This window comes from Lepeophtheirus salmonis, chromosome 9 (genome assembly GCF_016086655.4).
Source record: "Lepeophtheirus salmonis chromosome 9, UVic_Lsal_1.4, whole genome shotgun sequence".
Classification (NCBI taxonomy): Eukaryota; Metazoa; Arthropoda; class Copepoda; order Siphonostomatoida; family Caligidae; genus Lepeophtheirus; species Lepeophtheirus salmonis.
In genome coordinates, this window is record NC_052139.2 from 16,490,468 (window position 1) to 16,505,391 (window position 14,924).

The 14,924-nt window shown below is 31.7% G+C and overlaps 1 protein-coding gene and 1 long non-coding RNA gene across 2 annotated transcripts in view; one reads left to right on the forward strand and one right to left on the reverse strand.

Moving 5' to 3' along the window:
• LOC121124000 (matrix metalloproteinase-2) overlaps nucleotides 1-14,924 on the reverse strand; it is a 45,932-nt gene that overhangs the window by 24,552 nt on the left and 6,456 nt on the right. The window lies entirely within an intron of this gene.
• LOC139906285 (uncharacterized) lies at nucleotides 5,472-8,042 on the forward strand. The gene is made up of 4 exons (XR_011781687.1): nucleotides 5,472-5,750; nucleotides 5,806-7,418; nucleotides 7,475-7,738; nucleotides 7,826-8,042. It is a non-coding gene; the product is annotated as an uncharacterized lncRNA (long non-coding RNA).

Consider the following 14,924-nt stretch of genomic DNA (forward strand, 5'->3'; position numbering starts at 1 on the left):
TGAAGGCTAGAGACAGAAATCTGATTTGTGAAAAATAAACAAAGTTGTTTTACCATGTATAACCCGTGTTAATTAGGTTTCGACACACAGACAAACCTTGGTGTATCAATATTGAAGATAACTCACTAAGAAATTCTTAGTATTACTCTCGTTTTTCATGAGCACACTCACACATAGCTACTCAATCCTTATATGTTCTCTCCCCAACAATAAAAAACTAATGATAAGAACTTAAAAATATGAAAAAAACTCTTCTTTTTTTTTTGTCAGGTCCATCAATGATATGGACAGAAAATACAGCGATGTCAATCTTCCATTCTACTCCGATTCCAAAAAGACTTACAACTATACAAAAAATCTTCTAGGTTACTCTCCGTCTTTTATGATCACACGTAAATGTTCAATCCGGTTTTGTATAAATCAATGATAGTTGTTTATATGTTGTAGAAAAGGAAGTTCACTCCTAAGAAGCTCAATAATAATAACAATAGCTCCAAAAAACTAGGCAACCTAAAAAATAGACAAGATTTGCATCACTACGAATTAGTATATATTTTGAAAATTATCATAATTAAAAGTAATATGATTTACCAGTGAACTAAAAAAAAAAGAAAAAAAAATTAACGTGGTCACTGAACAATATTTTAGAGGAGAGGAGCTTAGCTGTCATAATGTACCGTTAATTTAGCTGGGAGCAGCTATGAGATTAATCGAATCCCGCTACATATTTAGCAATGGTTGGAGTTGACATATTTGTAAAAAAAAAAAAAAAAAAAAAACTAAGTTAAGCGATTAGAAGAGGGGAAAAAGTTTGTTGGGCGTGCTCTTTCTTCTTTTTGTTTATTATTTAATAGTTCTTTCAGGTATTCACTTCTCATTATATCTCATATTTTGTGTAAATTGTTTCAAAAATACATAATAAAATAAATACGAGGTTCGTTTAAAAAGTCTTTGGAAAGTCCAAGAAATGGAACAACTGGTGCGTATTGAGGTTATCCTTAGTTAGTAGCATCTCTTGGAAGAACACAAACCAACTTTCAGGCAGATCGGTTTACTTCTTTCTACTTGACATTCGTTTGAATTGAGAAAGTTTTCAAAAAATGAACGGAAAATAATTTCGTGTGATGATTAAAGATTACTTTTTGAAAAGCAAAACAACTCAGGAGAAAAAACAAGATTAATATACATCATGGGGACTCTTCACCTTAGACTAGAACAGTTTATAATTTGTTTCAAAATTTTCAGAGTGGCCATATGGGCACAAGTGACACTGAGTGTTCTGAACGCCCTGTTGAGGTTACTACTCCAGAAATCATGGATAAATCTATTATATGGTGATGAAGAGTAAAAGGTACGTGAGATCCTGTGGGCATCTCCCGTTGGAACCCTATTTCCATTAATTTTGCAGACAACTTTTTAGAAGTGAGCTGGTGCATTGTAGTGATGGAAAATGACTTTTTTGTGAGTCAATCGCGTGTGTTTTTCTTGCAGCTTGTTATTCAATAACGATGAAAATATACACCTGTAATGAAAGATAGTCGCCATAATCTTTCCGGTCGATTACTCGATTCAAACTAATGCCAAACAAAAAGAAATAGACCGATCTGCCCGAAAATTACAGTGTGTTATTCCAAGAGATGCTACTAACTAAACATAAGCTCAATGTACACCAGCTGTGCCCTCTCTCAGACATTGCACGAACCTTTCAAACGAACCTCGTATATATGAATTTAAATATAATTTTATATTTTCTCGCACAAATGCTATTTTAAATATAGGTGGCTCTCTTTTTTATAGCATTAATCCATACACCCATCCCCCCTTCGCCCAAATCATATAACAGGTAGATGATGTCAACAAGGGTTTTAATTCAATAATACCATATCTCTTGCTCCTACCTTCTCCTCGCGCTATTTTTTTCCTTACAAATATGTCAGATCTGTAAATGATTTAATGAAGAATTACTCTGATATCGATCCTCAATTCTACTCCGAGTCTAACAAGGGCCTACACTTATAACTCCCAAAAAAAATTCCCTGTTTCTCTTCTACTTTCAACCTCTAGTAATTATGGTAAAAGGTATATCTCTACTCTCTTCCAGAATCATTAGAATAGCTTAGTGAAAAAACCCATATTCCTGTTAGAACTACAAAAAGACGCTCCCTATATCATCTCTAGCAATAATCTACAATGTATTTAGCCTATATCATTATTATTTTTTTGCTGTTGAGTATTACATAATATTTTTTGTAAAAGAACTATAATTAAAAAGGAATTATTTTTTGCAAAATTATGTTATGTAATAAACATAATTACCATTGGGATTCTATCCTTTACAAAAAGATCTTTTGCATAATTTACAGAAATTTAATCATTTCTAAGAAGAAACTTCAAAAGTAAACATATATTGTATCCAAAAAATGAAATGAAGTATTTACTCATACAACACTCGTTTACACGCAATTTCTTTCAAAGAATTTTGTATATTATGATATTTGAAACTTCAATAATTATCCTTTTTTAAATGAAGAAGTTCTTTGATCCTAAAGGTTTCTTGTTAGTCGGAGAGAAAATGTCACGTTAGAGAATCCAAAGTTATTTTTAGAATAGCAATTTCACTTGTTGAGATCTAAAAATTACCTATAATATACAAAGTTCTTAGAAATAAAAACTATTATACAAGTATATGCGTGCGCGGACTTATTGCAGAAAGCCACTTTGCCGACGGGGCACTTTGCCGAATAAATAATTAATATATTTGATGATCATTCGCTGGTCCAATAATATGGTGTTATGATTCTCAATCATGTTACTCTAAAATTAAAATATTAAATCTTTAACTATTTGTCACAAATTACAATAATTAATTTTCATAAATGAATAATTGATTGATTCATTTAATTATGAGGATGCTTCAAAAGCTTCGAACCGCAATTAGAACCGTTGTATCAAAAATTATGAAACCGCTCAATTATTACTTGTGATCCTTCTGTAGTGTAAGTTGGATTCTACTCCAATAAAAACCACATCTTCAGAATTATTGAGACTCAGACCACCTCTAGATAGAGGCATGTCTATCAGGAATTGACCAGGTACATAGGAGCTCTAATACATTCCATCCAAATTATTCTTCATTCACATTGTCGATTGAATCTCAATCGACACTCATTGAGTCATTGATTACTAATCTACGCTCGACTCCTGTTCTTCTTTAAACATGTTTTCTATTTCTAATTGATTTATTGAGGGGTTTCATGAATTTTGATACAACGGTTCTAATTGCGGTTCGAAGCTTTTGAAGCATCCTCATAATTAAATGAATCAATAAATTATTCATGTATGAAAATTAATTATTGTAATTTGTGATAAATAATTAAACATTTAATTTTTTTAATTTTGGAGTAACATGAATGTGAATCATAATTACATATTATTGGAGCAGAAATCATCATCAAATATATTTATTCGGCTATGTAGTCATTTGGTAAAGTGTCCATTCGGCAAATTGATCATATGACAAAGTGTCTGTTTGGCAAAATGGCTTTCGTCAATGTGTACTAGATCCAAGTATAAGTAGATGGCAACTTTAAGTTTGGTACAAGTTTAGAGCTCAATATCATGGATCCCTTGAAATATGTCTGTTCATTAGAGTTAGCTGAAAAAACTATATAAGAAAAAATGCAAAATCTTTTAGATGTTTTCCGAATACGTACGCTATGCAGCCATTACTGTATGGTTCCTTACCGGGAGCAAATTTCATAGTAATGATGCTAATGAGCTTAATTCTTATATATAACAGAACTATTCTTCCTCTCCAACGTTTTGGACTTCCTGACGGCGTAGACGGTAGTTCTAGAGACGCCCAACTGCTTGGAGTGTGCGAATAGAAATTAGTCAATCACGTTCAAGTGATTCAATTTTTTCTCGACTGCTACGTAAACAAAGAGAGTTCCGGTTTGTTTTGTTTTGTAACTAATTTTTTATGCTTTAATATATCGAACATTGAATTAATTTCAAAGAGTCAACCTTCATGAATTATTGAATTAGTAAGTATTCAGATTTCAATGGACCACCCGATATTATTAAAGCAAAGTTTGTATGTCTGTTTGTCGACATCTAATAACTCCGAATATTATGATCAAATAACCCTATCCAACAAAATCACCATTTTTTTAATGCACAAGAACAGCATTTACTTTGTATAGTTTGATCCCCTAATTCCAAATATGGTCTTATTTTTTTTCTCATAGCCTCGTGGCTTTCAGAAAAATGCTATATATTTTTTGTTATTTTTAAGGTTCAAAGCTGTTTTATGACCTCAGTGTTGAAGATAGGGATAAATTATGTTAATATATTTTAAAGCCGAATGTTAAAAATTTTAAAACCATTTTTAAAATGTCTGCATCATATTTTTACTCGAATTATCTTTGTTTAAATTGGAAAATAGGTACTTTTTATTCCGAGGCACATAGCTTCAACACGAATAGATTTGGAAATGAGATAGGAACAAAAAAAGAGAAAAAGAAAAGATATATTATACAATTTGTTATAACATGAAGCCTCATGTCTCAAACTGTATAAATAAATTCTTTTAAGCTTCATAGACACAAGAGGACTCGTTGTATACCCGTAGTGAGTAAGGGGTTCCAAAAAAAGGACATTCAAGGGAGTCCTTCAGACAAATCTTTTTCTCTTTCTTTATTTCTATCTTTTTTCTTCACCTCTGTTTTTGTTTCTATCTCTTAAAGCTGGGGCATACAAATATTTATGAACTTTTATTATGAGATTAATTAAATAATGAGTTTTTTCATTGAAATATTGTCGTGGCCTTATCTTAAATTGACAATCATATAGAGCATTTATGGAGAGGCTCTTTTTTTTTAGTTTAAAGTTCATACTTTCAACTATCAAATACAATACTTTAAAGCTTTTTGAACCAATTCGTCTTGAAACTATGAGCCTCTGAACAGAAAGCCCCTATTCTCCACTTTAAACAAAGCTAATTCGAGTTAAAAGTATGATGCAGACATTTTAAAAATGGTTTTATAATTTTTTACCATTCAGCTTTAATATATATTAAAATAATTTATCCCTATCTTCAACATCGAGGGCTTAAATCAGCTTTGAACCTTAAAAATAGCCAAAAATAAAAAAAAATGTATGGCCTTTTTCTGAAGGGCACGAGGCTATGAGAGAAGAAATAAGGCCATATTTGGAATCAGGGATCAAATTCTATTAAATAGAGTATATGTTGTTTTATGTACCATTTTTGCTGTTGGACAGCGTAATTAATGTTTTTGTTTTGTTTTTAAATTGAAGAGCATTTAGTTATTTATAAGTATTCTGTGAGTATTCTAAAATGAAAGAAAAAAAAACCCTTTTTTCCTTTTCTCTTTTTATATATATTTCCTTCTCTCTGTTCCTCCCCTCTTCTCTCCTCTTCTCATGAGCTCACTCTGTCTTATTTCTCCTACACAAAAAACAAACCAGCGGAAAATATGTACTATATGTTCTTTACTGGGGAATTGAAAATTCAGAGCACATCTTCTTTCTCTGTATGTCCGTACGACAATTTCTTGGCATAATGCATGAGACGGTACAGCAACAATGGGACTACAAAGTCATAAAGAGTCCTTGGCTAGTGTCAACAGCATCCAGTCTACCAGAGAATTTTAAAATAGAGGCCTTCATTGCAAAAATAAAGACAGTCATGTACGTGGCAATGGGTCGAAGTAATGATCAGGATATTTGTATGTATAAGTGTTGTTTTAATTTTCCTGTATGTAATTAATTTTTACGCCAAAGTTTTATTTTTTTAATTACAGTTTAATAAGGTGCTGTCTTGATCCTGGGTTATAATATGTATCTTAATCTCGTTATTCGGTTTCAAATCTACTATTGGAAATGGTCTAAATTCTCATGAGTGAAATCAAAAAGAAAAGTATATCTTGGCTACTTTGGTAGACGATAATAGTTTTATGACGTCATAATTAATAATGAGGAAATAAGTAAAATCACTACAGTCAACAGCTAATTGAATTATGTCTCCAGACCTTATCTCTAGTAGTCCTTGGTTTGATAGACAACAAATATGCAGACAGAGATCACTATTAAGAGTATAGGTCTCCTTGCTCGCTAATACATTTGAATTTTCAAAAAAAAATGGGGATAAATAATTCATAAAAGTACTAATATCTTGCAGTTTAACAACATATATATTTTTGTATTATTATTATTTGCCTCAGGAATAACAAAAAATAGCTAATATAACTTAAAAAGCAAAGCTTATTGGATTATTTTAGCTTACTGATCGATATATACACAAGCAATTCCAACAAGTTTGAGGGTTGACACGTCACATGTATAAACAATAATGATCGAAGCTTGATCCCAGAGTTCAAAATCCTAAGGGTCAAAGAAATAAATGCAAAACAAAAAATATTATTATTGTATATAGTTGTTCATGTCATTTTGACACTTGGAGCTCTTTCATTTATTGGATATCAAATTAGACAGTTAAGGACGTTACAAATAAATAAATAGATCCGAAAATATATACTGTTTAAAATATGTATCATTGGCAGATTTGGATGAAGAGTATTTATTATATGTGGATAATGTATATGGATGAGAATCAATTACCCCATTCAATTTCCTGCTAATAGTGAGGACTCAGTATCATTTTTTAAATCAATCTGTGCAATAGTTATATAATGATAGGTTTTTGTTATTTATTTTCTAAAGCTGTTATCATTATTATTAAATTCTTGAGTAGAGAACATCTAAGTATTAAGTAATTACAAGTGAATGTGCTCATGAAAGACAGAGAGTAACATGAGGGTATGCTCAGAAGTTATAAGGCGCAGTCAAGTTGTAGGGGGATGGGGGATCTACGCCATATCCCCTACAACGAAAATGGTTAAAATCATCCCTTCACCCATCCTTTTGTGTAATATAAACAATGAAAAATTGTTATTATAAATATTAATAGTATAAGAATAAATGAATAATTTAAAACGCAATGATCAATTATTGTCAGGGATGGAAACTTTGAGACAAGACTTGACTTGGAGTCCATAGTTTAATTTTAAAATACTTGTATATATTTTTAAATTAATTTGTTAAACTCGAATAAACAAATTAGTGGGTTAACAAAGCTTCATATGATAAAAATCTTCTCTAGCTAAGCTAAGTCTATCTTCCGGATCTCATATGAGGATTTTCTTAAAAATAAAATACAATAGATAGCAACAAAACTCCTAATTAATAATTATATCTCAAAATAATAACTAAATAGTACCTCTAGCGGAGAAAAAAAGTTTCTGGGCCCAAGATATTTTTCAGCTATTGATCACGTGGGTTCATGTTTCACTACTTATTTTAAAGCTTTCATCTTGATTTGAAAAGAAACAGAAAAGGTAAAATACAACAGGGATTATCTTTACTCCTTTTATAGTCTTGTTTTTTCTCCTAGTTGCCCGTTCTTTTTTATCAGATTCACGAAGATAAGTCTTTTTAATCAGTATGCGGACACATTGACGAAAGCCACATTGGTGAACGGATACTTTCCAAAAAAAAATTAATAAGTATATTTAATGATGGTTCATGCTGCAATATTTTGTAATTATGATTTCCATTCATATTTCACTAATTTTTATAGATAAAACACAGAAAATAGCAATGTGTTTATTTTGTAAGGTGTCCCCCCTCAATAGATGTGAATACTTAATAAAAATAGGTATGTATATAATAGTTGATTATATGATTTATATTAAATATATATGATATTGTAATTATTATGTTATATGAACTAATCACTCACTAGTGAAGCTAATGTTGCAGAGGAGGACAGTGGGTGAAAGAAACTTGATGTAGTGAATTGTGAAGAAGTGGATACTGGAAACTCGCATTCCTTAAATCCTGACAAAGAAATCTGTGTTCCAGCTTCACAAGATACTTTGGAAACTGAGAATGGCGGTAAACAATCTGTTAGCAGAGAACATATTCAGATCAGCCCAGTTACTGAAAAAGATGAAGTTCCTCGAACAGTGACACTTCTAAAAACAACTATGATTATATCAACTATAACAAGAAGTAACATCCTGCCATCTAGATTCAGATCTGGATCTTACTCAAAAAGAACTACATCTCCCAGTCTTCTCCAAATACATTGTCTCAACCTCATAAACAACACCAAAAAGAATGAACGTATTTATTCTTACATTAAACGTTAACTCGCAACAAAATATTAACAGAAAATATGATCCAGCCAGATTTATCAAATGTATTAGATTACCAGATATTGTGCAATTATATGTGACACTATATAATTGCATAGAAAATAATCCTTTCGCCCCACAATGTTATGATACATTCTCCGCTTTCAAGGACTCCAACATTAATCCTAAGAGAGGTGTTATCCTGCTTATCAAATCCAAATTAATTCCCAAATTTACTCATCGATGTTCCGAGGGAAATCTCATTAAAACACAAGGTAGTTATTTAGATGTAAACTTTGATGTAATACGACTTTAAGGTACCAACAAAAATAATCCATAATTCTTTAGTAGCAGCCTTATATAAATTATTTATCACAGACCAACTATCATAGGCGGAGACTTTAATATAAAGTTGAACATGAAGAGAGACACAAGTAGCAAAGTACGAAATCCAAACCCACGTTCAGCTAAAATACTGTCTTCAATAGTGGAGCCTTTTGGCTTCATGGATGTGGGATGTGAAATGAATAATCTTGAGCACACCTTTTTCACAACTGATAAAAATAATAAATCCGTGTCATCCCGAATTGATTTGCTTATCACCAAAAGTTTCTTAAGCGATGCAGTAAAAGCATACAATGTAATTATCACTAAACTATCGGACCACAATGCCGTTCAAATGGGGATGGATCCTCAGTCTAAGGAAATTCAAAACAAGAAAAAGTGGGGCCTTAACTCCAATATTATGAATGATCCAGAGATTGACGACAGAATCAGATGTATAATTGAGGATGTTTCTACCAGAATATGGAATAGTGAAAAAAATCTTCCTTCTTGTGAAATCAATGCTAATGAGAATCAAGGGTATTTGTAGGAGAGCAGGAGCTATATATGCCAAAAGACAACAACAAGCTATGAAAATAATTGAATCAATCTCTAAAACGATATTACTGAAGAGTAAAAAAAGATGGAGCTGGACCAAATTTATAGAGCAGGGGATTTAAAATTCAGCATAAAACTAAAAAAGATGATCTATCACACTCAATCTTACATTGTATACGCCAGGATAAAATAAAATACAAATCTAAAAACATTAGTCTAAAGAAGAATGATGCACCCCCAGCTGACGACCCCAGAGACATTTGTAGCGTGAATGTAAGGTATTATTCTGAACTATTTACATGTTTCGATTGTGGTAATCAAGTAAAACGTAGAAGATGTGAGTCGAATTCGGCCTCCTTTTGCGAAGAGTTAAGATGTGAGGCAGACAATGATTATAGAATATCTGAAGAAGAGAAGAATCGAGTAGAGAAACTACTTTCAAAAATGCTAAACTCAACAAAGCCCCAGGACCCAGGGGTTTTACGTTTAAATTCTACAAAAAATAAGTCGACCTTCTACCAGCCATATTACTCTCCTTTTATAAGAAGGTAATGCACGTTGGATTTTTTCCAGAATTTGCATCAGGACAAGGAGACACAATGTCTGCGAAATTATTCTTCATTGGTGTCGATGGAGTTCTCCAGAGTATTCAGGAGCATGGTCAAATAATAAAGAGAGTTCGTATATATTGGGATTGAAGATCAAACAGAGATAATGAGTCCCTACAGTAGCCTTATCAGACAGGGTTGGCCAAGTTTCCGAATATTAAGTAATATTAAACTTCTTAGATCCTGGATTGGAGTTGGTGGTATTCGTCTGAATAACGAGGAAATTATCAGCAAAATCAAACGTGCGAGTTCTTATTTTCTCAGACTCAACTTGAATATATGGGACAGAATCAAAGTGTGGAATGTATGTCTATGTAATCCCAACAATAATGCATTTATTAAAAGTTACAGCATATCAAAACAAAATAAGTAATTCAGGATATCAAATTCAACAGTCCTTCCTTAAAATAGAAAAGAAGAAAAAAAAATCCTGTGAGAGGATTCACGGCAGACTCAAGTGGGCGGTCTCTCGGTTATGTGTGTCTCGGAGATGGTGAAGATAATGAATTTCTACTGGGTAAGGAAAATATGGAGTAGCGATGATTTTTAGAGCGAAACGCTAATGGATTTTATACAGAAAAATAACTCTCTTTTCATGGGCAATCCTCATGATAGTTACCAAAAAGTTCTTGAAAAACTAGCAATATACTCTGAGAGGATCAGGGATTTTTGTGAAGGCCCAAGAGGAGCCATTGAAAAATCTAGAGTTACCTCTTGGTTGGGAACGCCCTGTTAAAGAAACCATAAGTCTATCTGAAATCCGAACAGTCAATGCTGATATTGCGGCGGATATTATATCCTCAGCCAACTTGATGGACTGAATGGCCGGGCAAACCTTCAAAGCCAGATTCGGAATCTCCAAATTAGTTCAGAGGCCTTTGCTTCTAGAGGGCTTGTCTGCTATTGACCGTGGATATGAGAAAATGTGGAAAGAGACCAACAATGAAACCGTTTCAAATTTATTTGGAGAGGGGAAACATAAAAAAGACCCAAAAGACAGCATCAATGCCTTGTAAAATTAACACTAAGGAGCACCTGAGAAGTGGTTTAAATACCGCCTTTTATCAGGAACTTTAGAAGTTAGAGACAAATTTTTTAAAGAACAAAGAATTTTGTGCTCATTTTGCAATACAGATAAAAAAATAACGGGGCACCTCTTCTGGGACAGTCCCATATTAAAGGACCTGTACAAACGAGTATCGCAGCTTCTTTTAGAGAAGTTTAAGGGCAAGACTAATCGGGAAGACTTTTAACACATTTTAAAGCAAGGAAGAAGATAAAGTAAACACCATAATAACAAAAACCAATGAGATTATTTATGCTAAAAGAACCACAAAAGACACAGATTTTCGAAGCATAATTCTTACGATACTATTGGCAATCATAGTTCTTAAATCAATTAAATAACTGTTTTAAATTCTTATTTAAATGTCGCTTTTTATTTTCATTTTAATCTGTTTATTATGTTGTTTTATATGTTTGTTATAATGATCTTTTTTATAATGTTTTAAGAGTATACTGTAAAAATGAATGCCATGTGGCCACGAAAGAAAAAAAAAACTTATCACTCACGGTGTTACCTCGCTAACACAAAAATTCACATTGTATATAGTTGAAAGCTATCGATTCTATCGTCTCACTTGATACGTTATGGCTTTTTTTATAATTTAAACCCTCGTACTCGTTGTAAGTTTATATCACGTCATTACCATTATTGTATCACGCAACCTTTCATCCAAAAAGAAGCATAAAAAAGGCCAGAAATCATTTGGTAATTAGGTGAATAAGTACGTGTTCGTGCTAGTATTTAATAATATTAAAATCCTGCATAGTATTTTATTCGAAAGTGTATTATTATTTAACTCAGTAATATTCTAAGAAAAACGTAAATATGTTTGTATTTGTATATGATAGCCAAAATTTATTTATAGAAATAATAATATAGCCAAAATATACCAGAGGGATTAACAAGAAACACTTTTGTTAGTCGCGTTGGCACGTACCATGACACGTGGGCCGGAATATTAACCAGGTATACTGTGGATGGCGTCCCTGATTGTAATACATGAATTAGCGAAGGGTGCAGACTCTTAATCAAGTCCTTTGGATATTGTTGTTTTTGTGTCTCTGGAAGGGGTCTCGGAAGATAATGAGAAATTTATGATTTTAATGATCTTGTTCAGTTATTATGTATATTAATGGGTTTTTTTGGTTTTTAGGTGCATTAACAGTCTATTTCAGTTATTATGCACAATACTTAGTTATTATGTACATTAACAGTCTTGTTCAGTGATTATCACATTACCTAGTTATTATACAGAAAAATGGTCTATTTCAGTTATTATGCACACTAACTAGTTATTTTGCAAATTAACAGATTTCTAACTTTAACTGCAAAATACATAAATATTGACCATTTTAAATTTTCTATAAAGAAAATTTTGGCTATCATATACAAATAGAAAGGTATAACCACGTTTTTAATCAAATATTACCATGCAATATTATAATAATGAATTAAATAAAATACCATGTCGGATTTTTATATTATGAAATTCCGATGTATGTATAGTGATTAAGATATAATAGCAGTTGGTGTGAATGACTTATTTAGCTAACTCCTAGATAATTTCGGGCCTTTTTTTCTCCTTTTCATTTTCACTGAAAGGTTACGTGATAAAATCAAAGTAACCGAGCTGAATTTTTGTAATGAAGCAACGATGTTTAGAAAATAGAAAAGGAAAAACAGTTGTTGTATGTTCTCCTTCTTCTTCTTTTTTTATTATATACTAGCTCCTCGTGTATCAACTTCTTCCTCTGAAGTAAGCATTCTTCCCTATCTTTTGTATAAATTGATTTAAAAATGCATAATAAAATTAATATCTATGAATTTTAATATAATTAGAATAGTTTTCGTACACTAATGTTATTTTAAATATAGAGGGTTAGCCTCTTATTATCATTAATTCATTTTCTCCCCCAACAAAATGCTGATATTAACAAGGGTCTTAATACAGTAGTACCATAAGTTTCACTCCCCCCTTCTCCTTGTGCTCCTTCTTTCCTAACAAAAATGTTAACTCTAGTTATCAAATAGACTCATAATACAAGTTCACAAGTTTTTTTAGAAATATTTGAAATTATAAAAGTACTTTACTAGCTAATCACGAATCTTAAATTAGTTTATTTATAGGCTGAAAATGATGAAAAACGACACTCTTCTTTAGACTCTTAAAACTTTTCCCTGATAGATAATGATGAGAAATATCATAGCTTACATTATAGAAGATATTCAATGTATACATAATTATACAAAAGATCTATTTAAAAAATATGCATCTTCAAGGATTTTTGTAGTTATCCTATTTTTTTATGGGGGATGTACTAGCAAATAGTGTCATTATCATCATATTTTTCTGATTTCAATGCTAACTTCACGACCCGTAAAAGGAGGATTGGCGAAATCGAAGAAAGGTACATTTAACTTGATCATTCATCTCAAGAGATGTTCCAATTTGGATTCCAAATTCCACGAGGGATGAGGGGAGAATAATTCATCTGAGGAAAACTACCAGACCTCATAAAGGAGTAGAATCAACTTCTTCCTTGGGAATGAAATACCAGGATCAAAAAAATAAAGAGATCTATTAACAATGAGTAGATAATTTTAATATTACCCAACAATTCCATAGTCCCGTGAGTTGCGATTGTGAGATATTTCATAAAAATTAATCAATCTACATTTTTTTCCGTTCATCGTTCAAAAATGAACGGCGTTCATTTTTCCATTCAATCTTAAAGCCTGAATTTTTGTTCTCTTTTTTTTTTTTTTTTGTAATGTAGCCATTATACACACCATTTTTATCAATATTTATAATACTTTAAATAAGTTAAACAAGAAACAAACACAACAGAGATTAAAATAAAATAAAAACTCCTGGATTGACCAACGGGCATAAAATCAGTTAAGAGCAGTAATTAAGACTGGTTTGTTTTTTTAAATGTATTTATTTTTGTTAAGAAGAACTTTCTAAAAAATAGGATAAGCAAAGTTGATAAATTATTACTGTACTTATTTCTAGAGATCTCATAAATTATACACTTCTTCAAAAGCTTTTAAACAAAGTAGACATAGGCAAGTAAATTAAAAGTATTAAAAACTAGAATGAGCAATCAGTAGAACGCAAACTTCATTCTAAATGCCTTTATTATACCTACATAAAAACTACACGTCAAAAAATGCTTAAGATTTACAGCCCAACTAATAACCTTGGGAGACTAGACAAATTAATAGCTGAAATAAAGATACATAAGAGTTATTGGTGTTTTGAACAAGGGTATTTCAATGTTTGTGTCTCCTCTCAGACGATAATCGATGCACCATTCTTTCAAGAAAAGACCCATGCAGCAAAATAGTTAAATACTAACAACAATATAAAATGTTTAAACTTATACAATCTATATTACTAAAACCAAGTTTGTCTGTACGAATGTCTGAATATTGAAATACGAGTCAGCAGGTGGTGCACTGTCATGTGCTTTATAATGCAAATCATATAAACATATTTAGATCAAAGAAATAACAATGTATGTAGTCGTATTAACCAACGTTATAGAAATACAAGGTTATACTATCACGCTTTTACTACTGATGTTTGACTTCCACCACTCTTTTTAATACTGACATCAAGGAGTATAACTATTACCAAGAGGAGACAAATATCTCCTTCCTTGTTAGTTGATCCAATGAAACGTCCTGAGCAGTATTCTTTCTAATCATTCTTCAAATTTTTAGGGTTACGATGTGGATTTTTGGTTTCTTTTTTTTTTTAACATACCCAATGTACACACTAAAGATATGATAGAATCTTGTTGCTGTACTGGGTACGAATAAAATCAGCTTTACTTACCCTTTTGACCTCCATCTTGACAATGATTGAAGCAATTCTAGTCAGTTGCACCTCATTTGAACGCTAATATTCACCGAATTGTTCTTTAAAAAAATCTTGAAACCTAGTTCTCAAATGAGGCCTCCCTGGCACTATCAAAGTGGAAGTCGCGATTTGCTGTCGCTTTTGGCCAGCCCTGGTGTATATGGTACTACCTAATGATTGGAATGTATAACTGGACGAAAATAATGGCTGAACGATGAACAAAGAAAAAAAAATTGAACGGAACGCCAAAAGATAAAATAAATGATTTTTTTCTGTTTTTA